Source organism: Elgaria multicarinata, chromosome 19 (genome assembly GCF_023053635.1).
Source record: "Elgaria multicarinata webbii isolate HBS135686 ecotype San Diego chromosome 19, rElgMul1.1.pri, whole genome shotgun sequence".
Lineage (NCBI taxonomy): Eukaryota > Metazoa > Chordata > Lepidosauria > Squamata > Anguidae > Elgaria > Elgaria multicarinata.
The window spans coordinates 490,829-506,543 of record NC_086189.1 but is presented as its reverse complement, the minus strand read 5'-3'; positions in this window follow the sequence as shown (position 1 = coordinate 506,543).

Sequence of the window (15,715 nt, the reverse complement as noted above, 5' to 3'; positions counted from 1 at the left end):
CATCGGGTCACAATGGCCAGCGTCACTCCCTCAGGAAGAGTGCATCAGCAAGGGGTCTCAGTGGCCAGCCTCACTTTGTCAGGCAGAAAGTATCAGCAAGGGGTCGCAATGGCCAGCCTCTCTCTCTCAGGCATAGAGCATCAGCAAGGGTCACAGTGGCCAGCCCCTCTCCCTTAGGCAGAGAGCATCAGCAAGGGATCACAATTGCCAGCCCCTCTCCCTCAGTCAGAGAGCATTAGCAAGGGGTCCAAATGGCCAGCCCCTTTCCCTAAGGCAGAGAGCATCAGCAAAAGGTCACAATGGCCAGCCTCTGTCCCTCAGGCAGAAAATATCAGCAAGGGGTCACAGTGGCCAGCCCCTCTCCCTCAGGCAGTGAGCATCAGCAAGGGGTCACAGTGGCCAGCCTCTCTCCCTCAGGCATGGAGCATCAGCATGGGGTCACAGTGCCCAGCCGCTCTCCCTCAGTCAGAGAGTATGAGGAAGGGGTCACAGTGGCCAGCCCCTTTCCCTCAGGCAATGAGCGTCAGAAAGGGGTCACAATGGCTAGCCCATTTCCCTCAGGCAGAGAGCATCAGCAAGGGGTCACTGTGGCCAGCTCCCTTCCCACAAAAAGAGAGCATCAGCAAGGGTTCACTTTGGCCAGCCTCTTTTACTAAGATAGAGAGCATCAGCAAGGGGTCACAATGGCCAGCCCCTTTCCCTCAGGCAGAGATCATCAGCAAGGGGTCACTGTGGCCACCCCTCTCCCTTAGGCAGAGAGCATCACCATGGGGTCACAAAGGCCAGCGTCACTCCCTCAGGCGGAGAGCATCAGCAAGGGGTCACAGTGGCCAGCCTCACTCTGTTAGGCAGAAAGCATCAGCAAGGGGTGACAGTGGCCAGCCCCTCTCCCTTAGGCAGAGAGCATCAGTAAGGAGTCACAATGGCCAGCGTCACTCCCTCAGGCAGAGAGCATCAGCAAGGAGTCAAAATGGCTAGCCAATTTCCCTCAGGCAGAGAGCATCAGCAAGGGGTCACAGTAGCCAGCCTCACTCCCTCAGGCAGAGAGCATCAGCAAGGGGTCACAATGGCTAGCCTCACTCCCTCAGGCAGAGAGCATCAGCAAGGGGTCACAATGGCCAGCCTCTCTCCCTCAGGCAGAGAGCATCAGGAAGGGGTCTAAATGGCCAGACTCACTCCCTCAGGTAGAGAGCATCAGCAAGGGGTCACAGTGGCCAGCCCCTCTCCCTTAGGCAGAGAGCATCACCATCGGGTCACAATGGCCAGCGTCACTCCCTCAGGAAGAGTGCATCAGCAAGGGGTCTCAGTGGCCAGCCTCACTTTGTCAGGCAGAAAGTATCAGCAAAGGGTCGCAATGGCCAGCCTCTCTCTCTCAGGCATAGAGCATCAGCAAGGGGTCACAGTGGCCAGCCTCTCTCCCTCAGGCATGGAGCATCAGCATGGGGTCACAGTGCCCAGCCGCTCTCCCTCAGTCAGAGAGCATTAGCAAGGGGTCCAAATGGCCAGCCCCTTTCCCTAAGGCAGAGAGCATCAGCAAAAGGTCACAATGGCCAGCCTCTGTCCCTCAGGCAGATAATATCAGCAAGGGGTCACAGTGGCCAGCCCCTCTCCCTCAGGCAGTGAGCATCAGCAAGGGGTCACAGTGGCCAGCCTCTCTCCCTCAGGCATGGAGCATCAGCATGGGGTCACAGTGCCCAGCCGCTCTCCCTCAGTCAGAGAGCATGAGGAAGGGGTCACAGTGGCCAGCCCCTCTCCCTCAGGCATAGAGCATCAGCAAGGGGACACAATGGCCAGCCTCTCTCCCTCAGGCAGAGAGCATCAGCAAGGGGTCAAAATGGCCAAACTCACTCCTTCGGGAAGAGAGCAACAGCAAGGGGTCTCAATGGCCAGCTCCTTTCCCTCAAAAAGAGAGCATCAGCAAGGGGTCACTTTGGCCAGCCACTTTCCCTCAGGCAATGAGCGTCAGAAAGGGGTCACAATGGCTAGCCCATTTCCCTCAGGCAGAGAGCATCAGCAAGGGGTCACTGTGGCCAGCTCCCTTCCCACAAAAAGAGAGCATCAGCAAGGGTTCACTTTGGCCAGCCTCTTTTACTAAGATAGAGAGCATCAGCAAGGGGTCACAATGGCCAGCCCCTTTCCCTCAGGCAGAGATCATTAGCAAGGGGTCACTGTGGCCACCCCTCTCCCTTAGGCAGAGAGCATCACCATGGGGTCACAAAGGCCAGCGTCACTCCCTCAGGCGGAGAGCATCAGCAAGGGGTCACAGTGGCCAGCCTCACTCTGTCAGGCAGAAAGCATCAGCAAGGGGTGACAGTGGCCAGCCCCTCTCCCTTAGGCAGAGAGCATCAGTAAGGAGTCACAATGGCCAGCGTCACTCCCTCAGGCAGAGAGCATCAGCAAGGAGTCAAAATGTCTAGCCAATTTCCCTCAGGCAGAGAGCATCAGCAAGGGGTCACAGTGGCCAGCCTCACTCCCTCAGGCAGAGAGCATCAGCAAGGGGTCACAATGGCTAGCCTCACTCCCTCAGGCAGAGAGCATCAGCAAGGGGTCACAATGGCCAGCCTCTCTCCCTCAGGCAGAGAGCATCAGGAAGGGGTCTAAATGGCCAGACTCACTCCCTCAGGCAGAGAGCATCAGCAAGGGGTCACAGTGGCCAGCCCCTCTCCCTTAGGCAGAGAGCATCACCATCGGGTCACAATGGCCAGCGTCACTCCCTCAGGAAGAGTGCATCAGCAAGGGGTCTCAGTGGCCAGCCTCACTTTGTCAGGCAGAAAGTATCAGCAAAGGGTCGCAATGGCCAGCCTCTCTCTCTCAGGCATAGAGCATCAGCAAGGGGTCACAGTGGCCAGCCTCTCTCCCTCAGGCATGGAGCATCAGCATGGGGTCACAGTGCCCAGCCGCTCTCCCTCAGTCAGAGAGCATGAGGAAGGGGTCACAGTGGCCAGCCCCTTTCCCTCAGGCAATGAGCGTCAGAAAGGGGTCACAATGGCTAGCCCATTTCCCTCAGGCAGAGAGCATCAGCAAGGGGTCACAATTGCCAGCCCCTCTCCCTCAGTCAGAGAGCATTAGCAAGGGGTCCAAATGGCCAGCCCCTTTCCCTAAGGCAGAGAGCATCAGCAAGGGATCACAATTGCCAGCCCCTCTCCCTCAGTCAGAGAGCATTAGCAAGGGGTCCAAATGGCCAGCCCCTTTCCCTAAGGCAGAGAGCATCAGCAAAAGGTCACAATGGCCAGCCTCTGTCCCTCAGGCAGAAAATATCAGCAAGGGGTCACAGTGGCCAGCCCCTCTCCCTCAGGCAGTGAGCATCAGCAAGGGGTCACAGTGGCCAGCCTCTCTCCCTCAGGCATGGAGCATCAGCATGGGGTCACAGTGCCCAGCCGCTCTCCCTCAGTCAGAGAGCATGAGGAAGGGGTCACAGTGGCCAGCCCCTCTCCCTCAGGCATAGAGCATCAGCAAGGGGACACAATGGCCAGCCTCTCTCCCTCAGGCAGAGAGCATCAGCAAGGGGTCAAAATGGCCAAACTCACTCCTTCGGGAAAAGAGCAACAGCAAGGGGTCTCAATGGCCAGCTCCTTTCCCTCAAAAAGAGAGCATCAGCAAGGGGTCACTTTGGCCAGCCCCTTTCCCTCAGGCAATGAGCGTCAGAAAGGGGTCACAATGGCTAGCCCATTTCCCTCAGGGAGAGAGCATCAGCAAGGGGTCACAGTGGCCAGCCCCTCTCCCTTAGGCAGAGAGCATCAGCAAGGGATCACAATTGCCAGCCCCTCTCCCTCAGTCAGAGAGCATTAGCAAGGGGTCCAAATGGCCAGCCCCTTTCCCTAAGGCAGAGAGCATCAGCAAAAGGTCACAATGGCCAGCCTCTGTCCCTCAGGCAGAAAATATCAGCAAGGGGTCACAGTGGCCAGCCCCTCTCCCTCAGGCAGTGAGCATCAGCAAGGGGTCACAGTGGCCAGCCTCTCTCCCTCAGGCATGGAGCATCAGCATGGGGTCACAGTGCCCAGCCGCTCTCCCTCAGTCAGAGAGCATGAGGAAGGGGTCACAGTGGCCAGCCCCTCTCCCTCAGGCATAGAGCATCAGCAAGGGGACACAATGGCCAGCCTCTCTCCCTCAGGCAGAGAGCATCAGCAAGGGGTCAAAATGGCCAAACTCACTCCTTCGGGAAAAGAGCAACAGCAAGGGGTCTCAATGGCCAGCTCCTTTCCCTCAAAAAGAGAGCATCAGCAAGGGGTCACTTTGGCCAGCCCCTTTCCCTCAGGCAATGAGCGTCAGAAAGGGGTCACAATGGCTAGCCCATTTCCCTCAGGGAGAGAGCATCAGCAAGGGGTCACTGTGGCCAGCTCCCTTCCCACAAAAAGAGAGCATCAGCAAGGGTTCACTTTGGCCAGCCTCTTTTACTAAGATAGAGAGCATCAGCAAGGGGTCACAATGGCCAGCCCCTTTCCCTCAGGCAGAGATCATCAGCAAGGGGTCACTGTGGCCACCCATCTCCCTTAGGCAGAGAGCATCACCATGGGGTCACAAAGGCCAGCGTCACTCCCTCAGGCGGAGAGCATCAGCAAGGGGTCACAGTGGCCAGCCTCACTCTGTCAGGCAGAAAGCATCAGCAAGGGGTGACAGTGGCCAGCCCCTCTCCCTTAGGCAGAGAGCATCAGTAAGGAGTCACAATGGCCAGCGTCACTCCCTCAGGCAGAGAGCATCAGCAAGGAGTCAAAATGGTCAGACTCACTCCCTCAGGCATAGAGCATCAGCAAGGGGTCACAGAGGACCGCCCCTCTCCCTTAGGCAGAGAGCATCAGTAAGGAGTCACAATGGCCAGCGTCACTCCCTCAGGCAGAGAGCATCAGCAAGGAGTCAAAATGGCCAGACTCACTCCCTCAGGCATAGAGCATCAGCAAGGGGTCACAGAGGCCCGCCCCTCTCCCTTAGGCAGAGAGCATCAGCAAGGGGTCATAATGGCTAGCCCATTTCCCTCAGGCAGAGAGCATCAGCAAGGGGTCACAGTGGCCAGCCTCACTTCCTCAGGCAGAGAGCATCAGCAAGGGGTAACCGTGGCCAGCCTCACTCACTCAGGCAGTGAGCATCAGCAAGGGGTCACAGTGGCCAGCCTCTCTCCCTCAGGCAGAGAGCATCAGCATGGGGTCACAATGGCCAGCCTCACTCCCTCAGGCAGAGAGCGTCAGCAAGGGGTCACAGTGGCCAGCCTCACTACCTCAAGCAGAGAGCATCAGCAAGTGGTAACTGTGGCCAGCCCCTTTCCCTAAGACAGAGAGCATCATCAAGGGGTCACAATGGCCCGCCCCTTTCCCTCAGGCAGAGAGTATCAGCAAGGGGTAACTGTGGCCAGCCCCTTTCCCTAAGACAGAGAGCATTATCAAGGGGTCACAATGGCCAGCCCCTTTCCCTTAAGCAGAGAGCATCAGCAAGGGGTCACAATGGCCTGCCCATTTCTCTAAGGCAGAGACCAACAGCAAGGGGTCACAGTGGCCAGCCTCACTACCTCAGGCAGAGAGCATCAGCAAGGGGTCTCAAAGGCCAGCCTCTCTCCCTCAGGCAGAGAGCATCAGCAAAGGGTCACAAAGGCCAGCCCCTTTCCCTCAGGCAGAGAGCATCAGGAAGAGTTCAAAATGGCCAGCCTCTCTCCGTCAGGCAGAGAGCATCAGCAAGGGGTCACAATGGCCAGTCTCACTCCATAAGGCAATGAGCATCAGCAAGGGGTCACAGTGGCCAGCCCATTTCCCTCAGGCAGAGAGTATCAGCAAGGGGTCACTGTGGCCAACTCCTTTCCCCCAAATAGAGAACATAAGCAAGGGGTCACAATGGCCAGCACCTCTCCCTCAGGCAGGGAGCATCAGCAAGGGGTCACAGTGGCCAGCCTCTGTCCCTCAGGCGGAGAGCATCAGCAAGGGGTCACAATTGCCAGCCTCTGTCCCTGAGGCAGAGAGCATCAGCAAGGGGTCAAAATGGTCAGACCCTTTCCCTCTGGCAGAGAGTATCAGCAAGGGGTCACTGTGGCCAGCCCCTTTCCCTCAGACAGAGAGCATCAGCAAGGGGTCACTGAAGCCAGCCTCTGTCCCTCAGGCAGAGAGCATCAGAAAGAGGTCACTGTGGCCAGCCCCTTTCCCTCAGGCAGAGAGCATCAGCAAGGGGTCACAATGGCCAGCCCATTTCCCTCAGGCAGAGAGCATCAGCAAGGGGTCACAGTGGCCAGCCCCTCTCCCTTAGGCAGAGAGCTTCAGCAAGTGGTCTCAATGACCAGCCTCTCTCCCTCAGTCAGAGAGCATCATCAAGGGGTCACAATGGTCAGCCCCTTTCCCTCAGGCAGAGAGCATCAGGAAGAGGTCAAAATGGCCAGCCTCTCTCCATCAGGCAGAGAGCATCAGCAAGTGGACACAATGGCCGGTCTCACTCCCTAAGGCAATGAGCATCAGCAAGGGGTCACAATGGCCAGCCCATTTCCCTCAGGTAGAGCGTATCAGCAAGGGGTCACTGTGGCCAGCTCCTTTCCCACAAAAAGAGAGCATCAGCAAGGGGTCACAATGGCCAGCACCTCTCCCTCAGGCAGAGAGCATCAGCAAGGGGTCACAGTGGCCAGCCTCACTACCTCAGGCAGAAAGCATCAGCAAGGGGTCACAATGCCCAGCCTCTGTCCCTCAGGCAGAGAGCATCAGCATAGGGTCACTGTGGCCAGCTCCTTTCCCTCGAAAAGAGAGCATCAGCAAGGGGTCACTTTGGCCAGCCCCTTTCCCTCAGGCAATGAGCGTCAGAAAGGGGTCACAATGGCTAGCCCATTTCCCTCAGGCAGAGAGCATCAGCAAGGGGTCACTGTGGCCAGCTCCTTTCCCACAAAAAGAGAGCATCTGCAAGGGGTCACTGTGGCCAGCCCCTTTTACTAAGAAAGAGAGCATCAGCAAGGGGTCACAATGGCCCGCCCCTTTCCCTCAGGCAGAGAGCATCAGTAAGGGGTCACTGTGGCCAGCCCCTCTCCCTTAGGCAGAGAGCATCAGTAAGGAGTCACAATGGCCAGCGTCACTCCCTCAGGCAGAGAGCATCAGCAAGGAGTCAAAATGGCCAGACTCAGTCCCTCAGGCATAGAGCATCAGCAAGGGGTCACAGAGGCCCTCCCCTCTCCCTTAGGCAGGGAGCATCAGCAAGGGGTCATAATGGCTAGCCCATTTCCCTCAGGCAGAGAGCATCAGCAAGGGGTCATAGTGGCCAGCCTCACTTCCTCAGGCAGAGAGCATCAGCAAGGGGTAACTCTGGCCAGCCTCTCTCCCTCAGGCAGAGAGCATCAGCATGGAGTCACAATGGCCAGCCTCACTCCCTCAGGCAGAGAGCATCAGCAAGGGGTCACAGTGGCCAACCTCACTACCTCAAGCGGAGAGCATCTGCAAGGGGTCTCAATGGCCAGCCCCTTTCCCTCAGGCAGAGAGCATTAGCAAGGGGTCACAATGGCCAGCCTCTCTCCCTCAGGCAGAGAGCATCAGCAAGGGGTCTCAATGGCCAGCCTCTCTCCCTCAGGCACAAAGCAACAGCAGGGGGTCACATTGGCCAGCCTCACTCCCTCAGCAGAGAGCATCAACAAGTGGTCACAATGGCCAGTCTCACTCCCTCAGGCAATGAGCGTCAGAAAGGGGTCACAATGGCCAGCCCATTTCCCTCAGGCAGAGAGCATCAGCAAGGGGTCACTGTGGACAGCTCCTTTCCCACAAAAAGAGAGCATCAGCAAGGGGTCACTGTGGCCAGCCCCTTTTACTAAGAAAGAGAGCATCAGCAAGGGGTCTCAATGGCCAGCCTCTCTCCGTCAGGCAGAGAGCATCAGCAAGGGGTAACTGTGGCCAGCCCCTTTCCCTAAGACTGAGAGCATCAGCAAGGGGTCACTTTGGCCAGCCACTTTCCCTCAGGCAATGAGCGTCAGAAAGGGGTCACAATGGCTAGCCCATTTCCCTCAGGCAGAGAGCATCAGCAAGGGGTCACTGTGGCCAGCTCCCTTCCCACAAAAAGAGAGCATCAGCAAGGGTTCACTTTGGCCAGCCTCTTTTACTAAGATAGAGAGCATCAGCAAGGGGTCACAATGGCCAGCCCCTTTCCCTCAGGCAGAGATCATTAGCAAGGGGTCACTGTGGCCACCCCTCTCCCTTAGGCAGAGAGCATCACCATGGGGTCACAAAGGCCAGCGTCACTCCCTCAGGCGGAGAGCATCAGCAAGGGGTCACAGTGGCCAGCCTCACTCTGTCAGGCAGAAAGCATCAGCAAGGGGTGACAGTGGCCAGCCCCTCTCCCTTAGGCAGAGAGCATCAGTAAGGAGTCACAATGGCCAGCGTCACTCCCTCAGGCAGAGAGCATCAGCAAGGAGTCAAAATGGCTAGCCAATTTCCCTCAGGCAGAGAGCATCAGCAAGGGGTCACAGTGGCCAGCCTCACTCCCTCAGGCAGAGAGCATCAGCAAGGGGTCACAATGGCTAGCCTCACTCCCTCAGGCAGAGAGCATCAGCAACGGGTCACAATGGCCAGCCTCTCTCCCTCAGGCAGAGAGCATCAGGAAGGGGTCTAAATGGCCAGACTCACTCCCTCAGGCAGAGAGCATCAGCAAGGGGTCACAGTGGCCAGCCCCTCTCCCTTAGGCAGAGAGCATCACCATCGGGTCACAATGGCCAGCGTCACTCCCTCAGGAAGAGTGCATCAGCAAGGGGTCTCAGTGGCCAGCCTCACTTTGTCAGGCAGAAAGTATCAGCAAAGGGTCGCAATGGCCAGCCTCTCTCCCTCAGGCATGGAGCATCAGCATGGGGTCACAGTGCCCAGCCGCTCTCCCTCAGTCAGAGAGCATGAGGAAGGGGTCACAGTGGCCAGCCCCTTTCCCTCAGGCAATGAGCGTCAGAAAGGGGTCACAATGGCTAGCCCATTTCCCTCAGGCAGAGAGCATCAGCAAGGGGTCACTGTGGCCAGCTCCCTTCCCACAAAAAGAGAGCATCAGCAAGGGTTCACTTTGGCCAGCCTCTTTTACTAAGATAGAGAGCATCAGCAAGGGGTCACAATGGCCAGCCCCTTTCCCTCAGGCAGAGATCATCAGCAAGGGGTCACTGTGGCCACCCCTCTCCCTTAGGCAGAGAGCATCACCATGGGGTCACAAAGGCCAGCGTCACTCCCTCAGGCGGAGAGCATCAGCAAGGGGTCACAGTGGCCAGCCTCACTCTGTCAGGCAGAAAGCATCAGCAAGGGGTGACAGTGGCCAGCCCCTCTCCCTTAGGCAGAGAGCATCAGTAAGGAGTCACAATGGCCAGCGTCACTCCCTCAGGCAGAGAGCATCAGCAAGGAGTCAAAATGGCCAGACTCACTCCCTCAGGCATAGAGCATAAGCAAGGGGTCACAGAGGCCCGCCCCTCTCCCTTAGGCAGAGAGCATCAGCAAGGGGTCATAATGGCTAGCCCATTTCCCTCAGGCAGAGAGCATCAGCAAGGGGTCACAGTGGCCAGCCTCACTCCCTCAGGCAGAGAGCATCAGCAAGGGGTCACAATGGCTAGCCTCACTCCCTCAGGCAGAGAGCATCAGCAAGGGGTCACAATGGCCAGCCTCTCTCCCTCAGGCAGAGAGCATCAGGAAGGGGTCTAAATGGCCAGACTCACTCCCTCAGGCAGAGAGCATCAGCAAGGGGTCACAGTGGCCAGCCCCTCTCCCTTAGGCAGAGAGCATCACCATCGGGTCACAATGGCCAGCGTCACTCCCTCAGGAAGAGTGCATCAGCAAGGGGTCTCATTGGCCAGCCTCACTTTGTCAGGCAGAAAGTATCAGCAAAGGGTCGCAATGGCCAGCCTCTCTCTCTCAGGCATAGAGCATCAGCAAGGGGTCACAGTGGCCAGCCTCTCTCCCTCAGGCATGGAGCATCAGCATGGGGTCACAGTGCCCAGCCCCTCTCCCTTAGGCAGAGAGCATCAGCAAGGGATCACAATTGCCAGCCCCTCTCCCTCAGTCAGAGAGCATTAGCAAGGGGTCCAAATGGCCAGCCCCTTTCCCTAAGGCAGAGAGCATCAGCAAAAGGTCACAATGGCCAGCCTCTGTCCCTCAGGCAGAAAATATCAGCAAGGGGTCACAGTGGCCAGCCCCTCTCCCTCAGGCAGTGAGCATCAGCAAGGGGTCACAGTGGCCAGCCTCTCTCCCTCAGGCATGGAGCATCAGCATGGGGTCACAGTGCCCAGCCGCTCTCCCTCAGTCAGAGAGCATGAGGAAGGGGTCACAGTGGCCAGCCCCTCTCCCTCAGGCATAGAGCATCAGCAAGGGGACACAATGGCCAGCCTCTCTCCCTCAGGCAGAGAGCATCAGCAAGGGGTCAAAATGGCCAAACTCACTCCTTCGGGAAAAGAGCAACAGCAAGGGGTCTCAATGGCCAGCTCCTTTCCCTCAAAAAGAGAGCATCAGCAAGGGGTCACTTTGGCCAGCCCCTTTCCCTCAGGCAATGAGCGTCAGAAAGGGGTCACAATGGCTAGCCCATTTCCCTCAGGGAGAGAGCATCAGCAAGGGGTCACTGTGGCCAGCTCCCTTCCCACAAAAAGAGAGCATCAGCAAGGGTTCACTTTGGCCAGCCTCTTTTACTAAGATAGAGAGCATCAGCAAGGGGTCACAATGGCCAGCCCCTTTCCCTCAGGCAGAGATCATCAGCAAGGGGTCACTGTGGCCACCCATCTCCCTTAGGCAGAGAGCATCACCATGGGGTCACAAAGGCCAGCGTCACTCCCTCAGGCGGAGAGCATCAGCAAGGGGTCACAGTGGCCAGCCTCACTCTGTCAGGCAGAAAGCATCAGCAAGGGGTGACAGTGGCCAGCCCCTCTCCCTTAGGCAGAGAGCATCAGTAAGGAGTCACAATGGCCAGCGTCACTCCCTCAGGCAGAGAGCATCAGCAAGGAGTCAAAATGGTCAGACTCACTCCCTCAGGCATAGAGCATCAGCAAGGGGTCACAGAGGACCGCCCCTCTCCCTTAGGCAGAGAGCATCAGTAAGGAGTCACAATGGCCAGCGTCACTCCCTCAGGCAGAGAGCATCAGCAAGGAGTCAAAATGGCCAGACTCACTCCCTCAGGCATAGAGCATCAGCAAGGGGTCACAGAGGCCCGCCCCTCTCCCTTAGGCAGAGAGCATCAGCAAGGGGTCATAATGGCTAGCCCATTTCCCTCAGGCAGAGAGCATCAGCAAGGGGTCACAGTGGCCAGCCTCACTTCCTCAGGCAGAGAGCATCAGCAAGGGGTAACCGTGGCCAGCCTCACTCACTCAGGCAGTGAGCATCAGCAAGGGGTCACAGTGGCCAGCCTCTCTCCCTCAGGCAGAGAGCATCAGCATGGGGTCACAATGGCCAGCCTCACTCCCTCAGGCAGAGAGCGTCAGCAAGGGGTCACAGTGGCCAGCCTCACTACCTCAAGCAGAGAGCATCAGCAAGTGGTAACTGTGGCCAGCCCCTTTCCCTAAGACAGAGAGCATCATCAAGGGGTCACAATGGCCCGCCCCTTTCCCTCAGGCAGAGAGTATCAGCAAGGGGTAACTGTGGCCAGCCCCTTTCCCTAAGACAGAGAGCATTATCAAGGGGTCACAATGGCCAGCCCCTTTCCCTTAAGCAGAGAGCATCAGCAAGGGGTCACAATGGCCTGCCCATTTCTCTAAGGCAGAGACCAACAGCAAGGGGTCACAGTGGCCAGCCTCACTACCTCAGGCAGAGAGCATCAGCAAGGGGTCTCAAAGGCCAGCCTCTCTCCCTCAGGCAGAGAGCATCAGCAAAGGGTCACAAAGGCCAGCCCCTTTCCCTCAGGCAGAGAGCATCAGGAAGAGTTCAAAATGGCCAGCCTCTCTCCGTCAGGCAGAGAGCATCAGCAAGGGGTCACAATGGCCAGTCTCACTCCATAAGGCAATGAGCATCAGCAAGGGGTCACAGTGGCCAGCCCATTTCCCTCAGGCAGAGAGTATCAGCAAGGGGTCACTGTGGCCAACTCCTTTCCCCCAAATAGAGAACATAAGCAAGGGGTCACAATGGCCAGCACCTCTCCCTCAGGCAGAGAGCATCAGCAAGGGGTCACAGTGGCCAACCTCACTACCTCAAGCGGAGAGCATCTGCAAGGGGTCTCAATGGCCAGCCCCTTTCCCTCAGGCAGAGAGCATTAGCAAGGGGTCACAATGGCCAGCCTCTCTCCCTCAGGCAGAGAGCATCAGCAAGGGGTCTCAATGGCCAGCCTCTCTCCCTCAGGCACAAAGCAACAGCAGGGGGTCACATTGGCCAGCCTCACTCCCTCAGCAGAGAGCATCAACAAGTGGTCACAATGGCCAGTCTCACTCCCTCAGGCAATGAGCGTCAGAAAGGGGTCACAATGGCCAGCCCATTTCCCTCAGGCAGAGAGCATCAGCAAGGGGTCACTGTGGACAGCTCCTTTCCCACAAAAAGAGAGCATCAGCAAGGGGTCACTGTGGCCAGCCCCTTTTACTAAGAAAGAGAGCATCAGCAAGGGGTCTCAATGGCCAGCCTCTCTCCGTCAGGCAGAGAGCATCAGCAAGGGGTAACTGTGGCCAGCCCCTTTCCCTAAGACTGAGAGCATCAGCAAGGGGTCACTTTGGCCAGCCACTTTCCCTCAGGCAATGAGCGTCAGAAAGGGGTCACAATGGCTAGCCCATTTCCCTCAGGCAGAGAGCATCAGCAAGGGGTCACTGTGGCCAGCTCCCTTCCCACAAAAAGAGAGCATCAGCAAGGGTTCACTTTGGCCAGCCTCTTTTACTAAGATAGAGAGCATCAGCAAGGGGTCACAATGGCCAGCCCCTTTCCCTCAGGCAGAGATCATTAGCAAGGGGTCACTGTGGCCACCCCTCTCCCTTAGGCAGAGAGCATCACCATGGGGTCACAAAGGCCAGCGTCACTCCCTCAGGCGGAGAGCATCAGCAAGGGGTCACAGTGGCCAGCCTCACTCTGTCAGGCAGAAAGCATCAGCAAGGGGTGACAGTGGCCAGCCCCTCTCCCTTAGGCAGAGAGCATCAGTAAGGAGTCACAATGGCCAGCGTCACTCCCTCAGGCAGAGAGCATCAGCAAGGAGTCAAAATGGCTAGCCAATTTCCCTCAGGCAGAGAGCATCAGCAAGGGGTCACAGTGGCCAGCCTCACTCCCTCAGGCAGAGAGCATCAGCAAGGGGTCACAATGGCTAGCCTCACTCCCTCAGGCAGAGAGCATCAGCAACGGGTCACAATGGCCAGCCTCTCTCCCTCAGGCAGAGAGCATCAGGAAGGGGTCTAAATGGCCAGACTCACTCCCTCAGGCAGAGAGCATCAGCAAGGGGTCACAGTGGCCAGCCCCTCTCCCTTAGGCAGAGAGCATCACCATCGGGTCACAATGGCCAGCGTCACTCCCTCAGGAAGAGTGCATCAGCAAGGGGTCTCAGTGGCCAGCCTCACTTTGTCAGGCAGAAAGTATCAGCAAAGGGTCGCAATGGCCAGCCTCTCTCCCTCAGGCATGGAGCATCAGCATGGGGTCACAGTGCCCAGCCGCTCTCCCTCAGTCAGAGAGCATGAGGAAGGGGTCACAGTGGCCAGCCCCTTTCCCTCAGGCAATGAGCGTCAGAAAGGGGTCACAATGGCTAGCCCATTTCCCTCAGGCAGAGAGCATCAGCAAGGGGTCACTGTGGCCAGCTCCCTTCCCACAAAAAGAGAGCATCAGCAAGGGTTCACTTTGGCCAGCCTCTTTTACTAAGATAGAGAGCATCAGCAAGGGGTCACAATGGCCAGCCCCTTTCCCTCAGGCAGAGATCATCAGCAAGGGGTCACTGTGGCCACCCCTCTCCCTTAGGCAGAGAGCATCACCATGGGGTCACAAAGGCCAGCGTCACTCCCTCAGGCGGAGAGCATCAGCAAGGGGTCACAGTGGCCAGCCTCACTCTGTCAGGCAGAAAGCATCAGCAAGGGGTGACAGTGGCCAGCCCCTCTCCCTTAGGCAGAGAGCATCAGTAAGGAGTCACAATGGCCAGCGTCACTCCCTCAGGCAGAGAGCATCAGCAAGGAGTCAAAATGGCCAGACTCACTCCCTCAGGCATAGAGCATAAGCAAGGGGTCACAGAGGCCCGCCCCTCTCCCTTAGGCAGAGAGCATCAGCAAGGGGTCATAATGGCTAGCCCATTTCCCTCAGGCAGAGAGCATCAGCAAGGGGTCACAGTGGCCAGCCTCACTCCCTCAGGCAGAGAGCATCAGCAAGGGGTCACAATGGCTAGCCTCACTCCCTCAGGCAGAGAGCATCAGCAAGGGGTCACAATGGCCAGCCTCTCTCCCTCAGGCAGAGAGCATCAGGAAGGGGTCTAAATGGCCAGACTCACTCCCTCAGGCAGAGAGCATCAGCAAGGGGTCACAGTGGCCAGCCCCTCTCCCTTAGGCAGAGAGCATCACCATCGGGTCACAATGGCCAGCGTCACTCCCTCAGGAAGAGTGCATCAGCAAGGGGTCTCATTGGCCAGCCTCACTTTGTCAGGCAGAAAGTATCAGCAAAGGGTCGCAATGGCCAGCCTCTCTCTCTCAGGCATAGAGCATCAGCAAGGGGTCACAGTGGCCAGCCTCTCTCCCTCAGGCATGGAGCATCAGCATGGGGTCACAGTGCCCAGCCCCTCTCCCTTAGGCAGAGAGCATCAGCAAGGGATCACAATTGCCAGCCCCTCTCCCTCAGTCAGAGAGCATTAGCAAGGGGTCCAAATGGCCAGCCCCTTTCCCTAAGGCAGAGAGCATCAGCAAAAGGTCACAATGGCCAGCCTCTGTCCCTCAGGCAGAAAATATCAGCAAGGGGTCACAGTGGCCAGCCCCTCTCCCTCAGGCAGTGAGCATCAGCAAGGGGTCACAGTGGCCAGCCTCTCTCCCTCAGGCATGGAGCATCAGCATGGGGTCACAGTGCCCAGCCGCTCTCCCTCAGTCAGAGAGCATGAGGAAGGGGTCACAGTGGCCAGCCCCTCTCCCTCAGGCATAGAGCATCAGCAAGGGGACACAATGGCCAGCCTCTCTCCCTCAGGCAGAGAGCATCAGCAAGGGGTCAAAATGGCCAAACTCACTCCTTCGGGAAAAGAGCAACAGCAAGGGGTCTCAATGGCCAGCTCCTTTCCCTCAAAAAGAGAGCATCAGCAAGGGGTCACTTTGGCCAGCCCCTTTCCCTCAGGCAATGAGCGTCAGAAAGGGGTCACAATGGCTAGCCCATTTCCCTCAGGGAGAGAGCATCAGCAAGGGGTCACTGTGGCCAGCTCCCTTCCCACAAAAAGAGAGCATCAGCAAGGGTTCACTTTGGCCAGCCTCTTTTACTAAGATAGAGAGCATCAGCAAGGGGTCACAATGGCCAGCCCCTTTCCCTCAGGCAGAGATCATCAGCAAGGGGTCACTGTGGCCACCCATCTCCCTTAGGCAGAGAGCATCACCATGGGGTCACAAAGGCCAGCGTCACTCCCTCAGGCGGAGAGCATCAGCAAGGGGTCACAGTGGCCAGCCTCACTCTGTCAGGCAGAAAGCATCAGCAAGGGGTGACAGTGGCCAGCCCCTCTCCCTTAGGCAGAGAGCATCAGTAAGGAGTCACAATGGCCAGCGTCACTCCCTCAGGCAGAGAGCATCAGCAAGGAGTCAAAATGGTCAGACTCACTCCCTCAGGCATAGAGCATCAGCAAGGGGTCACAGAGGACCGCCCCTCTCCCTTAGGCAGAGAGCATCAGTAAGGAGTCACAATGGCCAGCGTCACTCCCT